Source organism: Cebus imitator, unplaced genomic scaffold, assembly GCF_001604975.1.
Source record: "Cebus imitator isolate Cc_AM_T3 unplaced genomic scaffold, Cebus_imitator-1.0 Scaffold86, whole genome shotgun sequence".
Taxonomy (NCBI): domain Eukaryota; kingdom Metazoa; phylum Chordata; class Mammalia; order Primates; family Cebidae; genus Cebus; species Cebus imitator.
Window position 1 is genome coordinate 4839704 of NW_016107401.1, and position 27384 is coordinate 4867087.

A 27384-nucleotide genomic window follows, 5' to 3' on the forward strand; every position below is an offset into this window, starting at 1 on the left:
AAAAAAAAAAAAAAAAAAGAAAAGAAAAAAGAAAGAAACCAGAATATCCTACTGCATGCCTCTTTAATTCTTACTATACTGAATGATTTATCTCTGTATTCCCCCATAATGTCATCCCCAGCATCTGTCTACGATAGGTCCCAGGATCCCCTTTCATGTAGTCTGATGGGCTATTGGACAACATGACAGAGTTTAGTCACATGGACTTTAGCACCAGACAGACCTGTGTTGGAGTCTTTCTCTAAGCTACTTAATCTCTCTCAACCACATTTTACTCATCTGTGAACTGGGAATATAAACAGCTCCCCCACCTAAGAATTATTATACTTATTCCAACAAGAGAAGTGTGTGTGTGTGTGTGTGTGTGTGTGTGTGTGTTAGAGAGTGAGAGTGGATTTGATTAAAAAAGACACATTCTTGTACCCACGGAGTTTACAGTCTAGAGGGTTTGTGTGTGTCTAGAAGACATATACTAGCTACGTCCTAACACAAATGGAAAATTGAATCCACAAGTTTTTTAAAGTTACACGATGCCTTGAACACCTGTAATCAGCCAGAAAGATCTCAGACCACTTCCCTGAAGAAGTTGCTGCTGGAAGATAGATGAAGGATAAATAGGAGTTTGCTAGATGAAGAGGGGAGAGAAACGTATTCCTAGCAAGCCTTGAGTAAATTCCCCTCATTAGCATTTTCAGCATATGATCACTGTCTTCTTGTTAGAAGATAAGCCCAAAGAGTATGTAGACGATGCCTTTGTCATCCTCTGCCACAGCTAGGATAGCACCTTGAAGGAAGTAAGTGTTCAGTAAATATCCTTGAATGAGTGAATGTTACAAAATCAATGAATTTCTTGAATGAAATCAAAAGTAATTGCCATGGCCTCATCCCATGGCTTTATTAAGAAGGCAACTAAAGAAGATGCAAATTGTAGTGAAAGCAGCATAGACCTTGCAGTAGGACAGACGGTGCCTTCAGTCAGGCCTGTCCCTTGATGGAAGTAACACCACATCTCACTGTCTCCTCATATGTAGAAGGGGGGTATGATACATAGTTTCTTTACAGAGTTCCTTTAAAGATTAAGATGGCACCTAAATAAAAGCGTGACCAAGAGTATGTAATCAAGAGATAAGTATGACTAATATTAGTACTATCATGACATTGGCAGATTTCAGGCACGCAGTTTTTTAAGGTTTGTAGGTCATTGAACACAACAAGCCAGGTACAGCTTGAAGGCCAGAGGATGTTATCACCCAAACACCCACCAGGACTTTACCTTGCTGTACTTGCCTAGCGTTCATCCACACTCCTCATCCTATCTCCAGTGACTAAGGGTCAGACTGCACGGTTTAGATTCCTGATGCGTTGGGTCTGATATACTGGCAGTTGCTAACATTCTGGGGCCTCGGTTTCCTCCTAGGGTGGATCATACAGTGTTCGAACAGGTTAAAATCAGATAATTCACAGGCAACACATTCCGCAGAGCCTGCACATGGTAAGCAAGCAATACCCGTTCAGCTGTTACTATTAAAACCGCCAGGCCCTGCTGGATTTTCTGTTAATTACCCCGTAAACTGAAACAGCCTTTCCTGGGCTAAGAATTGTTTCTTTTGATAGATTCTCTTTATGGAAAAAAAGAAAAAAAAAGAAGTAACTCCTCTCTGAGGTCTGGAAGTCTAGCTTCCCCATTACTACGTCCTTGGGTGCAGGTTCAGGGCGACCGGGCAGCCAAGGTGAGGCAGGTGAGCAGCGGCTGAAGGCTCTGGAACCTTTGCTTCTCTCAGGAAGCTACAGAGCTCGGCTCTGCCCTGCTCTGCGGTTCCTAACCCTGGAAGAAGCGGTCTGGGTCCAGCCGAGCACTGGGCATGCTCGCGAGAGCCAGAGCAGGCTCGGGTCGTCTGCAGGAGCCCAAGGCTTGCTGAGCTCCCCTGTTCGCAGTGACCCGGGTGTAGCTGCGGTGCATCGGGTTTCGCAGAGCGGATTCCTCGGTGCGTGCAGCCAGGGATCCAAGCCTCCCCAGGCTAATCCCAGAGCCGAGCTGAACTCTGAGCCGCCCAGGGCTTGCGCGCTCAGTTCCTGGGCTTGGAAACGCCCGACTGGGGTTCTCTCTGCAGACAAAGGGGTGCGCGTGTCGCTAGCGCCCCTCTTTCTCAGCGGTGAGCCCCTCCCTGGCTGCGTACCCCGCAGCCAAAGCAGCTGCAGCCCCAGCGCCACCACCCAGCCCCGGCGGCCTGGGCCGGTGCGCGCTCTCGGGGCCCAGGGATTGGCTCGTACTCCCCATTCAGGGACCGCGAGGCTGGCGGGCTGGCGGCGCACAGCGCTGTGCGTGTGTGTGTGTGTATGTGTGTGTGTGTGTGTGTGTGTGTGTGTGCGGGCGCGCGCGCGTGTGTGTGCGTGTGTGTGTGTGCGCGCGTGTGTTGTGCGGCGCGCGGGCGAGCGCGTGTGTGCGCGCGAGGGCTCGCGTGCAGGAGCCACTGGGTGTGCGTGCGTGTGTTATGGGTTTGATTCCAGAGCAGGTTGCACATTGGTCCTGGGTGGCTCGCAGGCTCAGGTCGTGCTTGGGCGTCCTCCTCCTAATCGTTTCCGAAGTAGCAGCAGCAGCAGCACCAGCAGCAGCAGCAGCAGCAGCAGCCGCCGCCGCGGCAACATCGGCAGCGGCAGCAGCTCAGCGGCACAACCGGCAGAACTGTGCAGAAGCGAGCACCGTTTGGGGAGTCCGGGGGGCGGGTAAGAGGGAGGAGGGGGAAAGCCTGTCTTGGTCTTTGGGATTATTTTTCCCCTTCTTTCCCTCTCTCTCTTTCTTGAGGGTGTGTGTTGCCCCTCGAAGTGAAGGAATTTTGCTCCAAAGCGAGCTGGGACCGAAGACTCTAGGCTAAGTTATCTATGTAGATGGTGTCAGGGAGCGAAGCTACTGACCGAGCTGCTGGTAAATGTTTTTCACTTCTTACTCTTTAATGCTTAAGGCTATTTTTTCCCTTTTCTTTCTTTCTTGTTTCCTTTCTGTTGCTCCTCATTCTGCAATCGCTCCTGAATCAGCTGCAGTTCTCTTTCTCTCTCTCCTTGCGTTTGTGCAGTTTACAACTTGTTTCATGGTTTTCTATGTATTTTTTTTTTCCTCCTTCATCCTCAGATGAATGCTGGAACATTTAAATTCGGCACTTCGGGAGGTCATCATTAGTTGCATGAGTTTCCGGGGGGAGGGGAAAAATGCTAGAGCAGACTGTTATTTCCCTGCAGAAGGACTGCCGGTTTCTCTCTAATGTTCATCGCAATTATAGGGATTTTTTTTTAGGATGCATTTTAACGTTGCATTGCTGTTTAAGGTTATCGTTCTCCAGGAATACAATGCATTTGACTCAGTTTTGACAGCATGACAGATGCCAGTGATTCCAGAACTACTGTATGGTACATGCTGGCTAAAATATTCAAAATTGCGGGAGGAATCATTTGCATTCCAAAAGAGAATTTCTTTAAAAATGCTGTTTTGCATCACATTGCTACAGATTTGCAGGAGGCAATAATAGACACCACTACCCATGTTGCTTGCCAAGATAATAAACATATAAGTGCTTTAGTGCACCACATACTGTCCTGGACTTAGGTGATTGAGCTATTGCTAAATTTACTTAATAATAAATTTAGGGCTATGGAGAAAGAGGGAGATCACTGTACTGTTTTATTCAAAATTGTGAGACACGTACAGCAATTTCTCTCAGATCTTATTTGAAGTGGCATCCTGTCAATGGGGGGGGGGGTTCTGCATACACATGGAATAAAATTATTTAAAATAGCCAGCATAATGAATGCAAATTGAACTCTAACTCTTTTCTTAAAAATAGAACTCACTCTGTAACTCTGGCTGGCAGGATCTGTTTTAAATATTATTTAAAAATTAATCTACAACAGTACTTTAATGCATTCATATCATTTAAAGTTCTTTGGAGGGTCCCTAGTCATTACCATGTTTTATTTGTTTTGCTTTTTTCCTCCTAAGTTTTCAGTTCCAGTTCAGTAGAAAAACTGAAGGGCCAGTAAGCAAAGGCAAATCAGCAATTTAGAAGGGAATCAGTGTAGAGTTGTAAAATTTCTGCTAAGCCATGGAAAAATGAACTAACATAATGGCAGCTTAAATGGAGGAAGGGAGCCTCTGTGGTACAGCAGGTTGTAGTTTTTGCACATGTATCATCATCCTGAGAAACCCTGAACTCTAAACTCAGGTGAGGGATACATCCAGTTCAGGGATACTCTGAGACACATACATTTTGCAGAAGGAAAATGTTGTTATTCAAGGAAGCCTCCTTCTGCTGTATGGTTGCCACATCATAGAGCAGCAACTTATCTGTGTGCAAAGAGTACCTTTGCAATAATACTCTGAAACTTTGTTTTAATGTAAACATAACTAATGTTGGAAGAACTGCATGAAACAGTGAAGGCTGTTTAGCACTAAAAACAAAACAAACTGTAAATTAACTCAACTAGTCAGACCTTCTTTTATCAAGAAAACACCTACTCTAAGGCACCATGCAAATTCAACTGTTCTGGGTTCCCTGTGTTGACAAAAGCCTTTCTTAAAATTGTGATCGGAATTCCTGAGACCTAAAGCTTATTCCTTCCTTTGTAATCTGCTGATAGTAATAAGGCATTTTATTTAGAATGAAAGCTCAGCTTATTCATGGGTCCCTTGAGATGGCAATATCGCTGTTTTAAAATATTTTCATGGACCTTTGAATGTACTGTCTTCAGCAAGTTAGTGGGGGAAAAACCCAACTTGCATTCATTAAGACCACAGTTGTCTTTGAGTGAAGCATTTGTTTGTCTGGGTACTAAAGAAAAATGTTTTCAAATAGTAAACTTCAATCCTAAGAACCCAAGGCACCTAAAGCATTATGATTCTCTTTAATTCTAGGACCCAAACCAAAAAGCAATATACCCCATGCTGGGCAGCTGTATTATTTCTCTGGCATATTCCACACACATGTGTATGAAAAGATAACTGACCAGGCTAAGGATTTATTTTGCTAGGCCCATGGGGCAAGATTTCTAATTGTTATGTAACATAGTCAGATCATGAATTTATTTATGAAACATCAAAATTAGCTTCAGTTTCAGTATCTTCACTAGACTCGAAGACTTTGAGTACATTGATTTAAAGAAACTTTCTTTCTTCCTACTGAGGTTGTTTGTTTTTTTTTTACCCACCCACCCCTCTTTCTACTTCTAGTTTACTGGCAACTTCTGAGAAGCTCTGAGAATTTGTGTTAAAATATTAAACATATCTACATTTTGGGTGTGATGCCAGGTTAGATTACTATTTGATCAACTGGATTTTTATTACTCTTACATAGTTTGGTGTGGTATCGTGTTTGTGGCTTTTTGATGGGTTTGTTATTATCATAATGATTACTTTTTTAAATTAAATCTTAACTTAGGTTATTTTAACTTTTTGTGCCTGGTGTTGGTTTCAGGTTAATGCATGAGAATAATACTATCATCCTGATACCCTTGCTGGTAACTTAGTTTCCTTTCAACTGGTCTTCCTGCTACATTTCAGCATGGCATTGGACTTACTGGGGAGAAGTTAACTTGGGGAGATGGCTCTGTAGACGGACAGGTATCCGAGACTGTTGATTCATGGAACTTGTCAGTCACATTTGGCTGTATTGTTAGAGTTTCTACTTTCATTTTGATAAGAATGGAGGTTTCTCTGTATGTGTGAAGCGTTTATTATGCTACAGCTACTGAATGTTTCTTAACATTAATTGCTATTTTTTCATTGTGCAATTGAAGGGAACTTTGAACTACTTGTGTGTTTTTAAGGAAAACCTGTTTGGACAGATTTTTTTTTCATTGTTTTATTTCTGTGCAGATTAATTTCAAGACGTGATTTCTGGTGAAATATGGTCAAGGTCATTTCCAAAGGCCTTTTTATCACTCCCCACTTGAGAGCTAAAGCTTAAACAGAGAGGCAGGCTTAAAGAGGCACAACTTAGCATCAAACTACTTAGCTTGAAGGGGGCAATGTGAAAAGCCTATGTTACTGTCTCTCACTACTTTGTGTGAAGCAACAGTTTTGTTCTTTGAACTGCCAGTTCCTAGTAGCCCTGATGTACTCACAAGGAGAAAGGTCCCATTCTGTACTTATAGTATATACCACAGCTTCCCAACCTTGAGGGATCATGGCAAGACATATGTATGTGTGTGTGTTTGGAAATATATATATATATATATATATATATATATATATATAGTGTGGGGGGAGGGGACATGTCTTTTGATACATTCTCAGTGGTAGGGGACATAGCAGTATTTGATTTACGTGATATATTTTTTAACAGGATAATAATTTTATAAGAGTCTTGTTTGCTGAAAGCAAATAGTTTTGTCAAAATATTCTTTGTATTTCTGGTTTATATTTTGCTTTATAAAGGGAACATTCACATTGTTCAGTACTATGCACTATTAGCAACAGACTTTTTAAAAATTATTTGGGGTTGTTTTCTCTACTTAACAAAGATAAATCACTACTTAACTTAATTATTTTAGCTGTGTTAAGAGTGTGTAATATAAGGATAATATATCTGGTCCTGCTCATATTTCCAAAAGATTTCATAAAGTTATAGAGGTAGAAAATGTTTTCTCTAAAATTCATGTTATTCGTGACTCTAGTCCATTTAATATATCATATACTATAATATGATTCTGAAACTGAAGTACTGCATCCTTTTTATGCATTCTTAATGGGAAAAAAAGGAAGCATCTGGGAAATAGTTTGCAAATAAAGTTCCTTCATTTATACTGCCAGACTTTCATTGGTCCACCTCTCCTAGGTATAGAATTATGAGCTTTTTAGGCAAAAAGAATGATCAGGGAAGAAGTACAGTAATGTGCTTTTCAGCTGTACTACGAATGAAAAGAGTACAGGTATTTTAACACTTTTCCTGTGAATTTAATAAAGAGAAACTGAAACCAAATAACACAGCTAATATGTTAGAATAGACTCTATATTCCCTATAAAGATTTTTTTTTTTCTGTTTTTTGATGGAATAATTGACTCCCTTATCTTATTGGCACTGTGTGGCTCCTGTCAGCATATTCTTGGTAGATGCTAAAGGACCACCTCTGTCTTGGGAAATATAAGAGTGCATCATTTGGGAGGAAAGAGATGGTTTCTTTGAAAGTTGAGACTTCTCAGGACTTGACAGCAATTCTTTGAGAGAGGCTTGACTCACCTGGAAATTTGTTTAGACGACTTGTGGAGAATGCCCAGTGTAGCTTCCATCTCTAACTCAGTTCCGCTACAGGTTTTTGGAACATAAATATGAAGTTTTCAGCTCATTCATCCTTACTATTACATGAGTTTATGATTTCTGGAATGTGACGCACATCTATAAACGTGTGGAACCCTGCTTTCAAAAAGCCAGTCAATTTTACTGCTATGATGACTAAATTATTTAGCTATATGTAAGGTTAAGCCTATTTAAAAAATATTAGAAGTTTTGTAATCATTTCTGTTAATATGACTTTTGTAAAGTGCTTTTATTAAGTTATATAAAGGGGAGTTATGTACCTTATAAAATAAAGAACTCATTTATGAATTTGGTTCCAAAGAATAAGTCATTTCTTTTGTTTATTTAGGTTTTGCAGTTTTTAATTTACCTAGTAGGAGACAGGGACTAAAGCAGAAGGCGGTAATTCATATGATGAAGGTGAAATTGATACTAATGATGATATACCGATTCTAAATCTTGAGGTGGGACATATCACAGAGCATTCTCATGGAAAAAGTTTACATTTAAATATCATTATTATTGCTTAGAACTTCACTGATACTCAATATTTTGACATCTCTCCTACTTCAATTAGAACAATAAGAGTCTTTGTTGAAAAAAAATATGCTACTAAATAGAAATGATTTTGGCAGAGGTTAAAAAATCTCATAATGTGAAATAATTATTTCAGAAAATTGTATAAGCTGCTTGCTATATTTGTAACATCTTTTTTTTTTTAAAAAAAAGTCACTTCCAAATTTCATTGTAAATGTTGGAAATAGTCAAGTTAGGTTCCTAGATTATTTCTACGAATAAAACTGAACCATGAGAGAAGATAGCTATATTCATGCATATGGCTAGTCTAAACAGTAAATATCTATATAGCTAAAATCATATTTATTGCTGGATAACTCCTTGCAACAGACTCTCCAATCTTAATTATGATAATTTTTCTAATCCATTTCATATGTAAGAGTATATAGTTATATACCACACATTTCAGTAGAAATCACTTAGAAGAAACATAGGCAAATTAAAGCTACAGTATATTTTATTCTTTATTTTTTAAAAAATTCCTTCAATAAGCAGTTTTTAGATTCCCAAGACAGGCCATGTAATCTGTGCACCTCTAAGAGCGAAATCTGATGGTAAAAGTCTTTTGATACCAAAAGGATGTCTAAGAAAGAAAATGACAATAGGGGTTTGTACTTTTTGACAAAAATGCAAATAAAGATTTTTGCTCTTTGTGTCTAAATCGTATTAGAAAGGTGGTTTGGTTTTATTTCATTTTGGGATTTTCTCAGGCAGTAATTGCATACAACTCTGTCATTTCTATTCATGTAGCCTGGTGTGATATGGTACCTGGAACTGGAGACCTAAGTCAAGGTTTGGCACTACTGGCATGGATTCAACAAAGGCCCAAGAAAAGGGCAGTGTGAATTAGTGGGAAGGGGACACAGAGGAACATTTATTCTGTAGTTGGCCACCATTTTCTTACAGTAATGAACTGCCACCAGTTTTATTCTTAACCTCACTGAAACTTCTTAAGAAGGCACAAACCGGCTTCTCTATATTTTAACCCCATGAATAATAACATAATTATCAGAAAAGCATTTCACAGCGGTTAGGGCTCCACAACTTGTGTGTCCCAGCATCTAATTTTTTCTCCTCTCTAATCCTATTTATATATCCCCACACATAATGAGACGCAGTCAGATGAAACCAATTACTAAAGGAAAAAAAATCAAATTTATTTATTATATTTATTGGATGTGTCTGCTGCTTAATTATCCATTGGTGAATTTACATGTGGCCACAGAGAGGGCTGTGGATGAGTGTGGAAAATGATCAATCGTTACTTCTCACAGTCTAGAAGAGGCTGCCAAGTAAACAAGGGAGAAACAAAAAAGAATCCTTCCTCATGCCTATCAAGGTGAGGATCTAAAAACTGAAAGGCATCACCCCAAAAAGTGACGGGTGTTTGGCTTGACAGAAATATCTGGAAAAAATTAAGAGTTACCAAATGTTTCTTAACCACTTTATGTAATGTTAGGAAGAAATGGGAGGTGCTCTGTACTCTTTGGAATAAATAATGATTTAGATGTTCAAAGGTGTGTGTTGGAAAAGTAGCTCAAATGATCAAACAAAGCAGATGGCCAAGTACATCCCTCAGCTGTACTTTTGGGGACAAAGGTGTAAGGATGGTGGGGTGGGATGAGATAAGGTAAGCATGAAAGTTAGGTGAGGTGCAAAACTGTTTGCAAAATTTTATTGATCATTATGAGTAACTCAAGTGAGCAAAGCAAAGCCCAAGATAGCACCACTAACATGGTGAATTAAAATAGATTTTGTGCTAGGCCTTTGAGTGTAAGGACATACACAGACTTATTTTGGGACTTGTATGTTTTAGTTAAAAAAAAATCCTCATCACAATCAAAAATGGTTTTCTTCTGTGTGTTTTTTTTTTCCTTTTTCTTTCTTCTTTTTTTTTTTTGACTCTGCTCTCAGTTTAATGGGATCAGTCTTAAGCACTGCTTACTTTGTATTTTTTCTCACTTGTTATCATCACACATTTTTGGAAATTTATCAATGTAGAAATTTCCCTTTAAAATAGATAATAACTGGAATAACTATCTTTTCAAGGGAATATGGCAAGGTTAAATTATTATGAGAAGTGTATCTTACTTACGTAATTCTTCAGTTCCAGAGTCTGCAAAATTTTTAAAGTCTATACCATTCATACTCTCAAATCTGAAAGTATATATGAGCTTCAGAGAGGAAAACAAACTGCTATTGAACTTGAGACATTTGGAAGATGTCCTCTAAGAATCACTGAATGAAATATGTTTTAAGAGCTGTGGGCCAGGCGTGGTGGCTCACACCCGTAATCCCAGCACTTTGGGAGGTCTAGGTGGGTGGATCACCTGCAGTCAGGAGTTTGAAACCAGCCTAAATGTGGAGAAACCCTGTCTCCACTAAAAATACAAAATTAGCAGGGCATGGTGGCTCATGCCTGTAATCCCAGCTACTTGGGAGGCTGAGGCAGGAGATTTGTTTGAACCTGGGAGGCAGAGGTTGCAGTGAGCCAAGACAGCGCCACTGCACTCTAGCCTGGGTAACAAGAGGGACACTCTGTCTCAAAAAGAAAAACAAAACAAAAAAACAACCAAACAAACAAAAAAATAACCCTGTGGCACACCATTATTACATAATTTAGAGAAGCCACTGAGTAAATTATGACTTATTGTGAATTACCAGGTATTTGTAGAAGCTACCATTCAATTCAAGCTTTGTAGATTATCTTTTGTCACCATTGGCTGCAGAGAAATTAAAAGGGCACCATAAATCTTGGGAGCGATTTGATCCTTGCAGACTTAACAAGAAAATATTAGAGATGAGCATCTTTTTTTTATTTGTTGTAATGTATATTTTAAACGTTATTCTGTAACAGAAGTTAGCTGTTACAGAATAAAAGTTGCTCTCAGCAGGATTCATTGCAGAAACCAAACAGTAAATAGATAGAGAGCCTGAACCCTTCTTCCTACAGCAGTGATTTTTCACTCAGCTATTCCCTCAGGCCACTCTAGGTATATGAGGGGCACTGGGTCTTTTTATATGATTTGTGTATGTTCCCATAGATTGTGAAGTCTATTCCTGGGCAATTTTCAAGTTAAAATTGTGTTACGGCTACCCTGAAGGTTGTCATTTCTTGGTTTTTCTCTTGTCAGTCAATTCATAAGTGTTTATTAAGCCCGCATGGGGTGTACACAGAATCGTACACAGTTTGGGGGGGTATGTGTTTGTGGGTGATTGGTCTCTGCTCTAGAAGCTTATAGTCTGTAGGCAAAAGTACTATTATGTGTGTGTGTGTGTGCGCGCGCATGTGTGTGTGAGTGCATATGTATAAAATAGTATTTTAATTACAGAAGTTTAGTAGGTGTTTGTGTGTGTGTGTGTGTGTGTTTAGAACTCCAAATGTATTTACTCTGAGAAAAGCATAGCTTCAGGTGAGGTCAAGGATATAACTTCTCAGCTTTCCTTCCTTTTTTTTTTTTTTTTAATTGAGATATCTATTAACAGACATGATTAAGTAAAGGGTAAAACCAGAGGGCCAGTATTAAACTGTGTATCCTTGCCAGGAGGAGTCAGATCATTGCTCACATCTGGGTTTCAGAGTAAGGACAAATTCTGATGCTGGTCATTTTTAGGATGTGCCTGTTGCCTGTGTAAATTTAATCAGTGAATAGACAAATGACTCCATGCCCCCAAGCTGTCAATTTATATTTTTCATGAGCAAGGAATCAATTTATGATTTACTTTTATTTCAGGAAGGGATTTTGGAAAAATGATAGGAATTGGGAAGGAGAGAAAATTTTCAAGTATTCCCCAAATGCTCCATGGATGAAAAATGTTCTCTAAAGGATTGTATTTCCCTGTTGAACTTGAAAGCATGTAGTGAATATGTAGGTTCCAGGATTTACTTTTCAAAACTTGTTCGCACTCATTTTTTATCTATCATTTGTGGGAAGGGTAATATTCTTGAAAAGCACCAGGTGAATAGCTCTGAAAGTGGATGGCAAAAGAGGAGTGCTTGGCAACACTGACCCTTTCCACAGCCCTGGGTAATAGCTTCCTAGACTTGGGCAGGCAGCTCTGACTTTTGACGTCCCCTGTCAGGCTCTTGATTCGTCCTCATTTTGACTGTGATTTTCAAGATGTACATATCTCAATTTCAGTAAATCATACATACCTAAGCCATCAAAATTTCCTTTCCATCTTCTGTTCCTTGTTTATCTGAATCACAGAAGCAATGGCTGGGAAAAAAAAAAAAAGAAGAAAAAAAAAAAGAAAGAGCTTTTGCTGATGTGTCCCTCATTTCAACTTTGACTTAGCTCTTTTCCTGTTGGGTTTCTAAGGATTTATTTATGAGATTGTTTATCTCTTGCTGCCAAAGTCCTTCTGAATGCAGTTTTTTTTGGTGAGGAAACATTCTTTACAACTCACCAAATTGCAAGTTGCAGGATCTCTTCATTTATTTTCCAATAATTTAGAGAATTCACCAACACAGAATACATCTGTACAATTTGAATCATTATTTTTGATTCTGGGATTAGGTCATGTTCTCTCTTGTTAAGGTAAAGACTAATTCTGGCTAACGTAGGTGGAAAAGAAATGTGTTAAAAGGATATTGAGAATAACAGAGTCACCAAAATGAGATATAGAAACAGGCATTTCTCCTTCTGCCCCTGAACACTGGCCTGGCTGGAGCCCTCCATGTCCCTCACACTGGAAACCGGTAGCCATGAGCATCACCCACACAGCTGCCCTAGAAACGTAGCTGCTTACACAATGCCTGTAAGAAACTCACCCCCATCCTTGTTTCTGAGGGTCCCTGGCTCACCATTGAAAGTTCTGAGCTGGTGCATCCACTGATTTGGCTTTGTATTGATTAAGTGTCCAACCCCTTTTTACTAGGCAGTCTGGGAAATTGAGAGTCAGCCCCTACATATTACATAATAAGAAGCAAAGACTTTGAATTCCTTCAATATATATATGAGATTCCCTCAAAATAAAAAGTACAGGGGCAGTCAACAAAACAGATTAGGGTTTTTTTAAATTTATTTTTTTATTTTTTGAGCGAGAGTCTTGCTCTTTACCCAGCCTGGAGTACAGAGGTGCAATCTTGGCTCACTGCAACCTTCACCTCCGGGGTTCAAGCAATTCTCGTGCCTCAGCATCCCAGTGGATGGGATTACAGGCATGTGCCAATCACACCAGGCTAATTTTTGTATCTTTTGTAGAGATGAAGTTTCGCTATGTTGTCCAGGCTGGTCTTGAACTCCTGACCTCACATGATCCTTCTGCTTCAGCCTCCCAAAATGCTGGGATTACAGACATGGGCCACGGCACCTGCCTCCCCGCCCCCACCAAATATTTACCATTATTTTTTTTATGGAGAATAACCCATAGGATCTTAGGGAAGTGTGTCAGAGAGTGAACTTAAAAGCTGAAGAGCAATGAGAATGTCTCTGTTGCTGAAAATGAATTGGAAGGCATTCTAGATGATAAAGGTATTAAGCCACATGCTTTCATTTTAGCACACACCAAACTCAAATATGTTGGTCTTGTAGAATTCCTTTTGGTATCATCAAGAGTTACATTTAAATGTTATCCACTGGAACTCTGCTCATTTTGAAGTTAAAGATAATTCTCCTGGAATGGGCTGATGTTTGCCTATGTAAAAGTATACAAAGAAAGCACGTTAATCACAGGAATTCTCGATATCAGAAAAATGTTACATTTCTGCTTATAAATTAGTAATAAGTAATGTGGTACTTGAAAGAAATAAAACTGCATTTCTTTTTCCTATAGTTTAGACTCTCTGGTTCAAACAGGTCTTCCTCACGAAATTATTAGTAAACCCACTGAAGTGCAAGGCCCACCCAAGTAATCCACATCTCTAGTAAAATTTTTGCATCTGAAGGCTCAGCCTTTAATTCTTCAATTCGAAATTAATATATTTATCCTTCCATCACTGTCTCCCACGGATTTTGAGAATTAATTAGAAACAAAATCACTTTCAGTCCTTGGATGTTACATTCTGTGCTGAAAAAATATGAGATACTGAAGTGTTATTAATAATGACAAAGGTTCATCCAATAAAATAATCCGGCTGGCTGAATTCTCACATGGTTGGTATTTTCTAATATAAATTACTGTAGGATTAGATAGTTAAATATTGAATATTGTCTCATTTAATGCAGTTCCATGAATTATTAATGATAATGATGGTTCTCCAGTTTGGGGAATTTGGAGATGGTTTTTTACCGACTAATAGCTTTGGTCGATAACATAATACATTTTACAAAATGATAATGAAGATATTTAAATGAACGTGAAACAGGAAATAAATGTCCACTAAACTCATAGATTTCAAGTAGGTCAAACGTCACAAAAATTTTTTACTCTTCTGTTAAGTAGTTTATTCTTTGTACTAAAAACAACCCTGTGATCATTGCGGATAGCTTTAAGAATGTGTTAAAAAGAACAGATCTACGTCATTAGGCCGTTGAAAAGAAGAGCTGTTGATATTGTTTAGTTGGCACGAGGTATCAAAGTCTGAAAATTGGACTGGGCTTTGAAAGAAGGCTGGTCATGTTGAGTGTGACAGTTGACTTGGGATTGTGCATGACGTTCAAACAGAAAGCAAAGGAGAATAAAAGGGAAGAGTGAAAGAGAGGATGAAAGGTAAAGATTGATAGAATAGTCCAACTAGAATGCCCAAGGCCTGCTTGGAATTGAATTTTGAATGCATAGAGCAAAAATGTTTCAATTAAGGCTTTTAGTTAAAGTTGTTTGGTTTGGTGTTTTGATTTTTTTTTCACATCTTCCTGTTTTGACTATTCTTCATTTTCTCGATTCTGCGAGCTTATATCTCAAAGTAGGGGATGAAAAACTAATGACAAATAGTGTAAGTGACTGTTGTTGAAATATTTTGTCATGAATAGAGAATAAGAACATATACCAGTGTATCAAATTGATTTAAAGTGGATATTTGTGTGGGTATGTGTGTGTGTGTGTGTGTGTGTTTTCCCTGCAGGGGAAACTTTGATGTTTTGTGAGATAATTTTATTTAAAATTGCAGTTATCCTTGTTTCAGACCCGGTAATTTAACAGTTGAAAAGCTCCCTTTTTTGTTCTGTGTAGTTAATGTATGTGATGTGAGTGAATACATTTTATTTTAAAAAATGTTTGGGGGTTGTATTCTTTTAGCACAAACTTATTCCTTGATAAAGGAGCTGGCTATAATTTGCAGAAATGACTTTCTTTTTCTTTAGTCGTTGGATAATTGCTCTTTGTATACACTGTGAAAATGTTCATATAGCCCAGTGACAAAGCCTAGCAGATGCACTTGCAATTATCTGGAATTTAAGTAAATTTTGCATCTGATACACACAAAGCAAACGCTTTGTCCAAGCAGGCTCACATACTGGCATGTGGATTGCTGTGAATACAATGAGTAGATTTTTAATGGAAAACAAATGGAACTATTAGTAAGTCTTGTCTTTTACTTGAAAAGACACCAGCTTTAGGCATGGCCTGCAACTTATTCATATTCATAGTTGGTTTGGTTCTAAATATGACCTTTAAAATTGAAAAAAAAATTAAATGTTTAAAACAAAATGTGTAGCTCTGTCTTTCTTGGAGTAACATTCAGAGATTTCTGGAAGAGAAATGGTGAAATAAAAATCTCTTTCATATTCCAATTTTTTTTGACTATTAAGAAGGGCATTCAATTGTTACAACTTTTAAAATGTAAAAAGAAATTTCATATTATAAATAAATCATGCTATAGATAAAAGATAATTACAATGTTACTTTAACAACCTCAATTCACAAGGGAGACCATAAGAAGAATATATAATGGTTCCAAATTCTACTTCTTACTGTAAACAAAGGAGCTGTAGCCAGAGGAAGAGTTTTCCGCAAAAGCTTCTTTTCTGAGTTTTGTCTGAGATTAATCCTTTCCACTGTGTATTTTTTGTTGTTGTCAGACTTACATAAGTGAGATCTTTGAAGGCTTAATCTTTTTCTCTGTGTTTATTCTTAGAAAATATTAAATGTATGGAGCTAGTTGGATTTTCTTAAATGCCTTGAGGTCTTTTGGGGAGTTTAAACTATTTTTTGCTTTCAATGAAAGGGTTACAAATAAATGATCCTGTGGATGTTTTATTTCATAGTTTGAAGGTGCTCTATGTCATTCCAGCTTTTGAATGAGGCAAATTTCAAAAGTATTTCAGGCAACATAAAGGCGGGCCTATCTTGACCACTTTCTGCTTTCTTCTCAATCTAGAATGGAATCTAATGGTAACCAGATCTCTTCTAATTCTTTGAAGAATCAGGAGCCTCCAGGGGGTCTAAGGGCAGAGTTAGTGTTTGAAAAAAGTAGATTTGGGAAGAAATTTTAAAGACAGAAAGGGAGAGCCTGACAGAAGTATTTCAGGCTCAGAATTAAAATGAGCCAGATGTGCTGCTACTGGAATATCCTTCCTACACAAATTTGCTTCCACCTTAACCGCTTTTCCAAAAACAAAACATAAAACTTCCTCAGCTAAGTACTTTTTATAGAATATCAAAAATGACAAAACATGCTCAGTTGCACATTGCCAGATTATTCTGTGTGGTCCACAATCTCCCCCATGCCAAGCGTGGCCTCTCCCCTCGCCCCTCCCCCACTCCTGCTTACATTTCTTAAACTATTGTAGGCTATCTTTAGGCTTGGAGAGGAACCAGGTGCTTTCCTTGGTATTTAAGCAACTTGCTATTTTGAAATTCCCATAGAGAGCTGTGGGCATTTTTAGTTCTGTCTCTTGAAGCATCCCTTTCCCTTTCTGAAGGAGAAGCTGCTTACATAATACCCAGAAGCGGACCTTTGGGAACTACAGAGCTATTTTATGGATATTTTGCCAGAAAAGGAATGCAAGAGCTCCAGTGTCCTGTGCCCTCCCGCGAGGGTCTCCACTGGAGATACTTGCACAGTAGCAGATTCTCAGAAGGATAAATACATACAAATCCATCTTTCAGATAGGGAAAAGTCAGCAGGAAGCTTCATCTAGGAGGGCAAGAGCCCACTAATAGCTCAGCCCGAAAGAGCTTCTTGAACAATGCCAGAGCCAGCACCCAACTGTCAGCAGAGCTTGCCAGGGAGACAGATGCTGCGGTTGGAAGACAGTTTTCCTCAGTTAGATATTTTGTTCTTGTAGATGGCCAACCATGACTCATGGGGAAAACAGGAGAGAGAGCGCGCGATGAGAAAAGAAGAGTAAATTAATCATTTTATTAATCCTTGTTTAGAATTCAGTCATGTCAGTAAATGTCAACCTGGTGAACTGTACATGAAACTAGAAGTGCCGTGAAGATCGTTGGAGGGTTTAAAGTTATGCCAGGTGATAAAGGTGTCTATTTAACCTGCGGATTAAATAACGGACACAATTTCAGGAGGATATCTGTGGAAAATAGTAATGTAGGAATTAGCTAATAATCTGGGCTCAAAGGAAGCACGCTTTTGAAGAACTGAAAGGACATGAATTATTATTTTTGTGTGTGAGAGAGATGATGGGTTTGTTCCCTGTTCTCCCTATATTTGTGCATTTTTATTTATATTTGTAGGTGAAAGATGATTTTCTTCATTATTCTTTTTTTTCTTTCTCCACCTCCCCCCCATATGTCTGTATATATATATATATATATATATATATATATGTGTGTGTGTGTGTGTGTGTGTGTGTGTGTGTGTGTGTGTGTGTGCATACATATGAGATATATACACATATCATACCTACACAGCTGTGTTACATTCAGCCAGGTTACCTCCGCACTCTGACATATCAACTTTCATCTGCATTTATCACTCACTTCCAGATCTCCTCTTTAGGGACGTGCAATTGATTAGATAAAAGCAGAATATCTGCTTTGTGAAAGATAGCAAAATTCAGCTTTTGTAACGCGGGCCAATTGCCAGATTCTGAGTTTCCTTCAAATTCCCAGGAAGGGGCTAATATTGTGGGTGATCATCTTAGCTTCCTCTATTTTTTTTTTCTTTTTTTTTTCAAGATTTCTCATTTCCTTTGAAAATAAACAAAAGGAAAGTTTGGCACAGTTTCCCTGATTCTCATTTGTTTGGGGCTGAGTATTTCAGGCTCCCCGTGAGCCAAGTTTGTTTCATAGATCTACTCTGTAGGTCTCCAAAACTGGAGTAAGTTATGCGTTTGAGTGCCTGGCAGCAGCCCCTATGCCAAGCACTTGATATGCCATTTTTCTGATAGAGTCCAGAAGTGGCCCGTTTTGGATACCCATGTTCTTTGTGAGTTGGCATGGCAGATTGCCAAAAGGTGTATGTTTGGGGGAAAGGCAGGCTTTTATTTTATTCTTTCCTCCAACTAGTTTTTTGGAGGGCACTCTAGGAACTAAAAATCACAGCTGTGGATCCAATTTAGAGAGCGTAATTCACAATTGACGTGTGGAAGAGGTAGCTTGCCATCTTGAGCCACCCTGCTTGTCTGGCCAATATGGAACTGTCTGAGATGAGGCTCTTCACCTTGAGACTTACCTGTCTTTCACTGGATCTCATGTCAGATCAAGCACTAAGAGACTATCCTGTCAATTTGTAGCACTCCCTGGAGAACTTTGGGTCTTGAAAACTGTGAGTCAGATTGATCCTTGAGTGAAGGTGGTTACATTTCTTCTAAGGTTTATCAAAATCATAATGACATTTTTCATTGATCTGTTTCAGACAATTATTTGAGAATGCACAAAAAAGATGGACGATTCTTGCACAAATGTCGGAGAGGTTGCTGTATTTCGCATGGCCTTGCACATAATGTAGTATGTGCTTGATAAAGATATGTGGAGTAGGCCGGGCGCAGTGGCTCAAGCCTGTAATCCCAGCACTTTGGGAGGCCAAGGGGGGTGGATCACGAGGTCACGAGATCGAGACCATCCTGGTCAACACGGTGAAACCCCGTCTCTACTAAAACTACAAAAAATTAGCTGGGCATGGTGGCGCATGCCTGTAGTCCCAGCTACTCAGGAGGCTGAGGCAGGAGAATTGCCTGAACCCAGGAGGCGGAGGTTGCGGTGAGCCGAGATCGCGCCATTGCACTCCAGCCTGGGTAACAAGAGCGAAACTCCGTCTCAAAAAAAAAAAAAAAAAAGATATGTGGAGTAAAAGAAACATGTATTTCTTTTCCTTTAGGAACATAGGAAACATGTACCATGTACATGTGATTATTATTTATTTATTTATTACCTTATTTATTTTGAGATGGAGTCTCGATCTGTTGCCCTGGCTAAAGTACAGTGACGTGATCTTGGCTCACTGCAACCTCCACCTTCCGGGTTCAAGCCGTTCTCCTGCCTCAGCCTTTGAATAGCTGGGACTACAGGCATGTGTCACATGCCCAAGTAATTTTTTTTGTATTTTTAGTAGAGATGGGGTTTTGCCATGTTAGTCAGGATGGTCTTGATCTCCTGACCTCGAGGTCCACCTGCTTTGGCCTCCCAAAGTGCTGGGAATACAGGCGTGAGCCACTGCACCGGGCCAATGTGATTATTTTTAGACCATAATTGGTTGAATGAGTTAGAGGCGGGCGGATCACCTAAGGTCAGGAGTTCAAGATCAGCCTGACCAACATGGTGAAACCTCGTCTTTACTAAAAATACAAAAAGTAGTGAGTCGTGGTGGTGGGGGCCTATAATCCCAGCTACTGGGGAGGCTTAGGCAGGAAAATCTCTTGAGCCTGGGGTGCAGGAGGTTGCAGTGAGCTGAGATTGCACCAATGCATTCCAGCCTGGGTGACAGAGAGAGATACTGTCTAAATAAAATAAAATAAAAATAAAAAAGCTCTTTCTTTCTATTCTCTTATAAGTGAGGAAGAGGTCACAAATAAGACAGTATTGAAAAATAAGTGTTGATGGAATTAGAATTAATAAAGTTCTTGAATTAGTTACCCATCAAATACTTAATATAGGCCTATTTAAAAATTTTTTATTTTTATAATTCATATTAACTAAATTTTTTTTATTTTTATAATTCATATTAACTAAAGAATACTAGTGACTTTATAAAGATTATCAAAGGAATAACTTTTTCAAATGAGAAAATCCATGATTACCATCCTGCATTTATGAAGAGAATCGTGTTTTCCTAGAAGTCAGGAAAAGTGCTAATCAAATTGAATAAAAAAAAGTTATGGCTTGTAGGCCAACTTCGACCTGGTGCATGTTTTTATGTAACTGTAAGCCGAGAATTGCATTTATAGTTTCAAGTGGTTGAAACAAAAATCAAAAGAAGCAACATATTTTATGGCAGTTAACAGTTACATAAAATTAAAACCTCTGCATCCATAAAGTTTACTGTGATATGACCATGCCATTCAATTGCATGTTTTCCATGGCTCTTCCACTACAATAGCAGTGTTCATTGGTGTGGCCTGAAGCCTTTTGGCTTATTAAATGTTTTTTTCTCTACTATTTGGCCCTTTACAGAAAAAGTTTGCTGGCCTTTATCTAATGTGTGGTTTGCAGAGGTTAAAGGCTGTGAGACGAAGCTTGTGCTTATTTTTCTGAGTTCATGTATATTATTGGGTTTGGCCGCCTTTGTGATTTTTATGTTTATGGATTCTTAACCATGTGAACCAAGGAGAGATTTTGCATCAAGATGAAGTGATGCTATTCCTTATGTGGCTATTGGTTTTACAGAGGAATAGGCTGAATGTTTCGCTCTGAGGTGGGACGGAGATGTATTCAAAGAATGGGGTCTTAGATTTGAATTTAACTTTAACTTTCCATTCTGTCTTTTCGTTTTTTTTTCTTTTTGCTCTGTCACCCAGGCTGGAGTGCAGTGGTGTGATCTTGGCACACTACAATCTCTGCCTCCCAGGTTCGAGTGATTCCTCTGCCTCAGCCTCCCGAGTAGCTGGGATTACAGGTGCGTGCCACCACGCCTGACTAATTTTTGTATTTTTAGTAGAGATGCGGTTTTGCCATATTGGCCAGGCTGGCCTTGAACTCCTGACCTCGTGATCTGCCCACTTTGGCCCCTGAAAGTGCCGGGATTAGAGGTGTGAGGCACTGTGCCCAGTTCTCATTCTTTCTTTTCTCTGATCCATGAAGGCAAGTTGGGCTAACGGCCCTTTTCCCCTCGCCAAATATAGACACAGCATTTATTCCTGACTGATTTGTTTTATATCGATGAGTTATCAAGGCATACATTACTAGTCTTTATTCACACACTGTTGATTCCCCCTTCCCTATGGTGTATTTCTGGTCAAGGGAAACCATATTCACTTATTCTCACCCAAGAAGCTGTATGGAGTACTATGATGTATCAGAAGCCATGGCCAGGGCTGGGATTAGAAAAATTAAAGAACAAAAACATCTGCCTCCCCATGCCATGGAAGACCTACCAGTAGTAAGAAGGAGTCATAAAACAAACCACTTCAATATGAGGTGTTACATCAATTACAGAATAGTTACCAAGGAGAACTGATATTTATCGATTAAATATTCTAAGCACTTTACATATATTACATAATCTTCAAAAAAGTTTTATGTGGTTTTTATATTAACCTCATTCTTTTTAAGAGTAGAAAGGTGAAGTCAAGAGATTTTATGGAATAAAATTTCTTTATATGAATACTTAAATGATGGAGAGTCCAGGCCACATGACTCCAGAATGTTCCTCTTGACCATTATGCTATTGGACCCTCTCTGAAGTATATACAGCATATTTTATAAATACAGTATACTCTGGATGTGACATAAAGGGCAGCTTCTTATGCTTAACTAAAACATAAAGAAGGAGCCTGAATGAATGTGGCAGAAAGAAGAAAGTTAGATCAGGTGTCATACACAAAAGTACAGAGACCAGAGAGCATGGTAGATTTAGGGAAAAGCAGGTGCATCCATTCACTGTGTCTGAGAAACAGCATCCGGGAAGACAGTGCTGGAAATTGTAGGCATCAGATCATCCACTGAGTCACTGATCAACTCAGCAAACATTCATTGAACTTATGCTAAGTGCCAGGGGTGCGAATTTCAGCACTGGGGCAGTAAGTAATCATATATGGCTTATGGTCCGGTGAGAAGAGCTAGACAAAAACATAAGTAAGCAAAAGATAAATATGATTTAGGAAAACAATAAGGACTTTGAAATTAGAGGAAGTTTTATATGTATATATATGTACATAAATGAATATCTATGTGCGTGTATGCACTAGGTTAATATAGATAAGGCATGCAGAAAAGACTTCTCAAAATGTATGATATTTGAGCTAAGACTTCAACAATAAGAAAGAATCAGGTGCCTGTTGGATCTTTTCGGGCAAAGGAACAATACATGCAAAAGCCCGAGGTGGGAATACAAGTAGAATGTTGATGCAAAGGAGAAAAGACCAAATGTGGGTGTCTGGTGGTCAGAGAGGAAGAGAGGCCATGATAAGATTAGGGAGGTGGTCAGTGATCAGATCATGAAGGATCATGTTGGCCGTGGGAAGGAGATTTTGCATTTTATTCTCTATGCAGTAAGAATTTATTGGAGGACTTTAAGCATAGGAATGCCATGATTGTAGCAGTGTTTATAAAACATTATTATCTTCCTCAAATGTTACTGTACCTAAATTATACCTGGATAAACCTGACTTTAACATACCTACCATCAAACGCCCAGCTCCAATAATCAATTTATAAAAACAGAAGGAAAGAGGACTCTGTTTAAAGAAGGCTATAGTAATATAATCAGCACAATTCTGAGTTTGCCCTTACACTCTACAGAACTAACTATCTAGTTTCTTCTACAAAATTTCAAGAAAAAAAATTGCTGGATGCTAGAGGAGAAATGTATAGTTTAAAAGAACTTTAAGAGATATTCATCAACAGAAAGTATGGGGCTGGTTTGGGTCTTGATTCAAATTATGAAATAAGTAAATAAATGAACAGTTAAGAGAAATGTTCATTTCTCTAACTTCTGAACACACATAAGATGTGGCTAAGAAGTGTGATTCTTTGGGTGCAGTTTTATATGTCTGTTTACAAAAGTGAAGGCTTTCTGTTTTAGAAACACATATGACAGATTTGCAGATGAACTATGTCTATACTTTGCTTCAAAATTATATTAGGATAGAGGAGATGAGGTTTTAAAGAAAAAAACGATTGGCCACGCTGAAGTTAATTAATGAGCTGTGGGAATTCGTACTGCTATTATATTGTATGCTATTATGTTATATTCGTTATAATATATTCTATTATGACATTTTTGTATATATTTGGAGTTTTTCATAATAATTTTTATGTTTAAAATCACCCTGTTTATACTGTGGAGATGGAAAGAACAATGTCAAAAGAGGAGAACTATTAGTGCACTCACAGTTTTTGGAGTAAAAGATGATGAACTCAGGAGAAAATGGTAGAAGTGGTGGGATGCAGATGGATGTGGGATGTAGTTTTGAGACCCAGGGGACAGCCTTTGCTAATGTATTGGATACAAGAAGCGAAGGAAGAGATGAAACAAATATGACCTCCAGGGTTCTGGTTTGAGCACTGAGTAAATGGTCATGCCCTTTGCTGAGACAATGTCTTTTAGGGGACAAATACCTGAACCACACCAAAAAGTAACGGGGGTGCACAGGAGGCAGATTGTCTGGTGGCAGATCAAGGATAGATTAGGACGATTGAGGCTTCAAGTCAAGGAGTCCATGGTAAAAGATCATTATGTTGATTTTGTTGAAAGATGCTGAGCACATTGATTCAAGTGATAAAAGTAAGAATGGAGAGAAGATAAGGGATCTAGAACATCCTTAGGACAAGGGATCAGCATGCCTTAATTGGAAGTGAGAAAGAAAGGAGGAAGAGGCCAGAGTGCCTTCAGGGTTATGGTGGGCATATGGTGGATGGTGAGCAGTATTCATCAGAAAAAAACAAGTTTTTGAGGAAAAGATTTCAAGTCCAATTTTGATTTTGAGAGGTCTTTAGTAGGAATGTCTTGTATAGTTAGGCATATGAGCCTGAAGTTTAAGGGAGTGATGTGGAGCAAGACCCCAAAAGTGATGTGTGAGCAGAATTGCTCAGGGAACTTACAAGAAGACAGAAGAGAGGAAGGAATAGAGCTGGAGAAAGAACATTGGGAAATACCAGCATTGCCAGCATAGAATGAGGAAAGGGAAGTGTGGGGAAAGATCGAAACGTGCCAAGAGAGGAGACCCCTGTAAGAGCAGTGTTGTAAAACCAAGGCAGAAAAGACTTCGAAGAAGCAGGACGCTGTGGTTGTGTTAGATGCTGCAGAGGTGTCTGTAAGATTTGGTTTGTCAACTTCATCAGCATTGGCAATTAAAAAGCCATTGTTAAATTTTAGCAATGTCACAGCCAGTGGAAGACAGATCTACACTGGGTTAAGCAGCTAATGAGAGTTCAGAAAATAGGAGCAGGGATTGCTATCTAGACAAAAACTGGAAGAAAATAAAACAGAAATTAGAAAGATCAAGAAGAAAAAAGAATTCTATTAAATATGAACCTATTTGGATTGTTAGAAGTTTTCCTCTATTGCAGTTAATTAATTGGGAATTGAACTTCCATTTGCTTTATGGAATTGGGCTGCTAATGTGAAGGTTTTATGTTGTGAATCACATTTAAGAGTTTGTAATTGGGAACATATTTGAAAGAAATCTACATCCAGGCCGTATAATTGAAAACTGACCTCTAACTAACAGGCTTACTTGTGTATTTGTTGCTTTAAAAGGCCTGCCAGGAATGTAATGGGTAAAGAATTCTGTGTGCAGAAAATAACACTTGTTTATAGACTTGGTTTTTGAGTGTATCATATATTTATTCTCGTCTGATAGATTAGGAACCACTTAATAAAATGGAGAAAATAGATTAGAAAATCTAAAACAATATTTTTATACATAGCAATATCCCATTACCTTGTACAGAGCTTGTTTTTTAAATGAATGAATGGTTAAATTTGTGATTTACAGTGAATCAGATAGGCTTATCGGAACTCCTAGTTCTATTCATAGAAAATTGTTCTTTCCAAAATTTGAACAGGTAGTTTAAAACATTTTGTAATTTACTTTTATAAAAACCTCTGGCTAGGGTACCTTCTTCAGGAAAAGTAAGTTGCATTTTGCGTGTTTTTTAAAATTTTGTTTGTGGTTTTCTTGTTTGTTTGTTTCTAGGATTTTTTTATTTTGACAGTTTAGTCATTTAGCCAATGCATTAGCTGATTGGTTAGTTAATTGATTGATTGATTTGTCATGGTGTGGAAGTTTCGAGTTGGGAATATAGGCTACTGTAAAGGCTACTTCAACATTCTTTTGAAATTCAGAAATTGTATTATTCTAACTTAAGACACTCCTGATTTGATGAGAGGCTTTGATTAATGTTATAGGCGTACATTGGCAATGGAAAAGATAGTCTCATTGTCTTTACGTGTAAACCTTGGTAAAAGCTACTGAGGTTTGCTAATGGAAAGAAAATTACCTCTGAACACTAAAACTTATTTTCTTAGATCATATGGAAAAATCACTCTTAAGGCATTCATATTTCATGTTTCTTATTCGCAAAGGTACAGTCAGTAATCTTGAATCTTGATTCTTGATTTCATTATTTTACAGATCAGTACTGACATGACTTATGGGGTTGGAGAAAGTTTGATGACATGCAGGAACATCTGCCATCATACTCCATTGCATGAAAGGGACAGTGTCTGAGACCTATCCAAAGCGGAATTAAAAAAAAAATACTAACAGTAATAACATAAACAGATTAAATGTTGCTTACTTTTCTACAGTCCCTGGCCGTTAGATTTAATCAAGTTTTAGGCTTTTCCAAAGCAGGCTGTAAAATCCCTCCTGTCACATTTTATTGCAAATGTTGCTTTCCAAGTTATCCATGAGAACAGCCCATTGAATCAAAATAAATAATATTGTATCAGTGGCAATGATTGTTTTATACAGCAAAGCACATTGTACAAGCTTGTTGGTAGCTAGAATTTGAGTACCTCTTTAGTCCTCTCTCTCTTTTTTAATGTAGACAAATCTCTTTGGAGTCTCCAAATGCTTATTTTATTTTGCTGTTTTGCTGCTCCTGCTTTTACTTATTCAGTGAGTCACTTATGGAAAGAGTTACTTGCTTGAGTTGATTTAATTCATATCATATAAAATTCTTTTTGCACTTATATCAAATTGATTCTATTATTCACCGTAATATTTTACCCTTCTTGTAACAGTAAAATGACAAGGGATATTTTTGGACAGGCCCTGTAGTTCATATGAAAAAGAACTAGGGAAAAAATTGTCTTTTTCAGAAAAATAACACTGGAGAAACATAGCCTTTTCAGAGCTGTAAATTACTTGGGAGAATGTTTTGTTTTATCCCCTAAAGGGGAAATTTGAGCCTGAAGAAGGGAAATAACTTGAACTAACCATCTATAAAACTTGCTATATTGCCTAAATGAAACAAATCACATATAATTGTATGTGAACTCTTTCTTACTAAAATAGAAAATTAACACTATATTTAAAAGTCTCATCTTAGTTGCAGTGAGTCTACATGGTGCCATTGTCCTCCAGCCTGGGTGACAGAGGAGACTCTGTCTCCAAAAATAAGTCTCATCTTGAGAAAAAATTATAGCTGCCTATGGGTTAAACCAATCTGAAATAAAAATCTAGCCATTCAAAATGTGTTAATAATGAATAGCCCTGATGTGGTAGCTTGTGCCTGTAAGCCCGGCACTTTGGGAGGCCCAGGTGAGAGAATCACTTGAGACCAAGAGTTCCAGACCAGCTTGGACAACATGGCAGGATCCAGTGTCTGCAAAAATTAAAAAAAACAGACCCTGCGCTTTAAGCCCAGGAGTTTGAGGCTGCAGTGGGCTATGATTGTGCCCCTCTACTCCATCCTGAGTGACAGTTAGATCTGTAAATAACAATAATAATGATCATAAATGAATAATTATAATGTCTTTTAATTGTTTCAGGTAGGACTAGCCTATTAAGGAGCATTACTTACTCCAGAGGTCATTTTGCAATGATAGGACTTTTACTCCTTAATTTCCTTTACATGAGCAATAATTCAATACAATTAATGTATTTAAAATTCTTTTTGCTTGATGACATTTTTTTTTTTTCATAAAACGCTCTAGGACTCATTTGCAAAGCTGCTTTGAAGTTAATTTCATGCAGATCTTCCTGATTTGTACTTGTGGTGAATTATTGTTAGGTTAAAAGAAAAATATCTGAAAAATTCAAATCTTCAAAACTTACCATTTATTTCATCTTTTGTTTAAATTGGTTTACTTTAAACCATGCAAGTGATACCAAGTTCTTCAAGTCTGTAATAAATTAAATGGACATGATAAAATCTTGCTATGAATTAATATAGGGTACAGCAGAATTGCTGTTTAATAATCCAGGTGTCTTCACCCAAGAACACTTATTAAGATACCTATCACCTCATTAAAATGTCCCTACAAATAAAAACCTCTTCCTGAGTGTGCTTTTCCTTTTAAACTATAATTTCAATAATTGGGGGAAGGGCATTTTCATTTGCAAATGATTTCTGC

At 38.2% G+C, this 27384-nt stretch overlaps 1 protein-coding gene across 7 annotated transcripts in view; it reads left to right on the forward strand.

Moving 5' to 3' along the window:
* Window positions 1-27384, forward strand: part of TENM2 (teneurin transmembrane protein 2) — a 1289478-nt gene that overhangs the window by 7777 nt on the left and 1254317 nt on the right. For 3 of the 7 annotated variants that reach the window (XM_037740620.1, XM_037740624.1, XM_017534465.2), the window contains exon 1: window positions 2438-2923. The exons of 1 other annotated variant lie outside the window; for it this stretch is intronic. The gene's annotated coding sequence lies outside the window, so the exon portion shown is untranslated. Of the gene's footprint in view, window positions 1-2437; window positions 2924-27384 lie in introns of those variants that run through there. 3 more of the 7 variants (XM_017534468.2, XM_037740625.1, XM_037740623.1) reach the window with 2 other exon arrangements.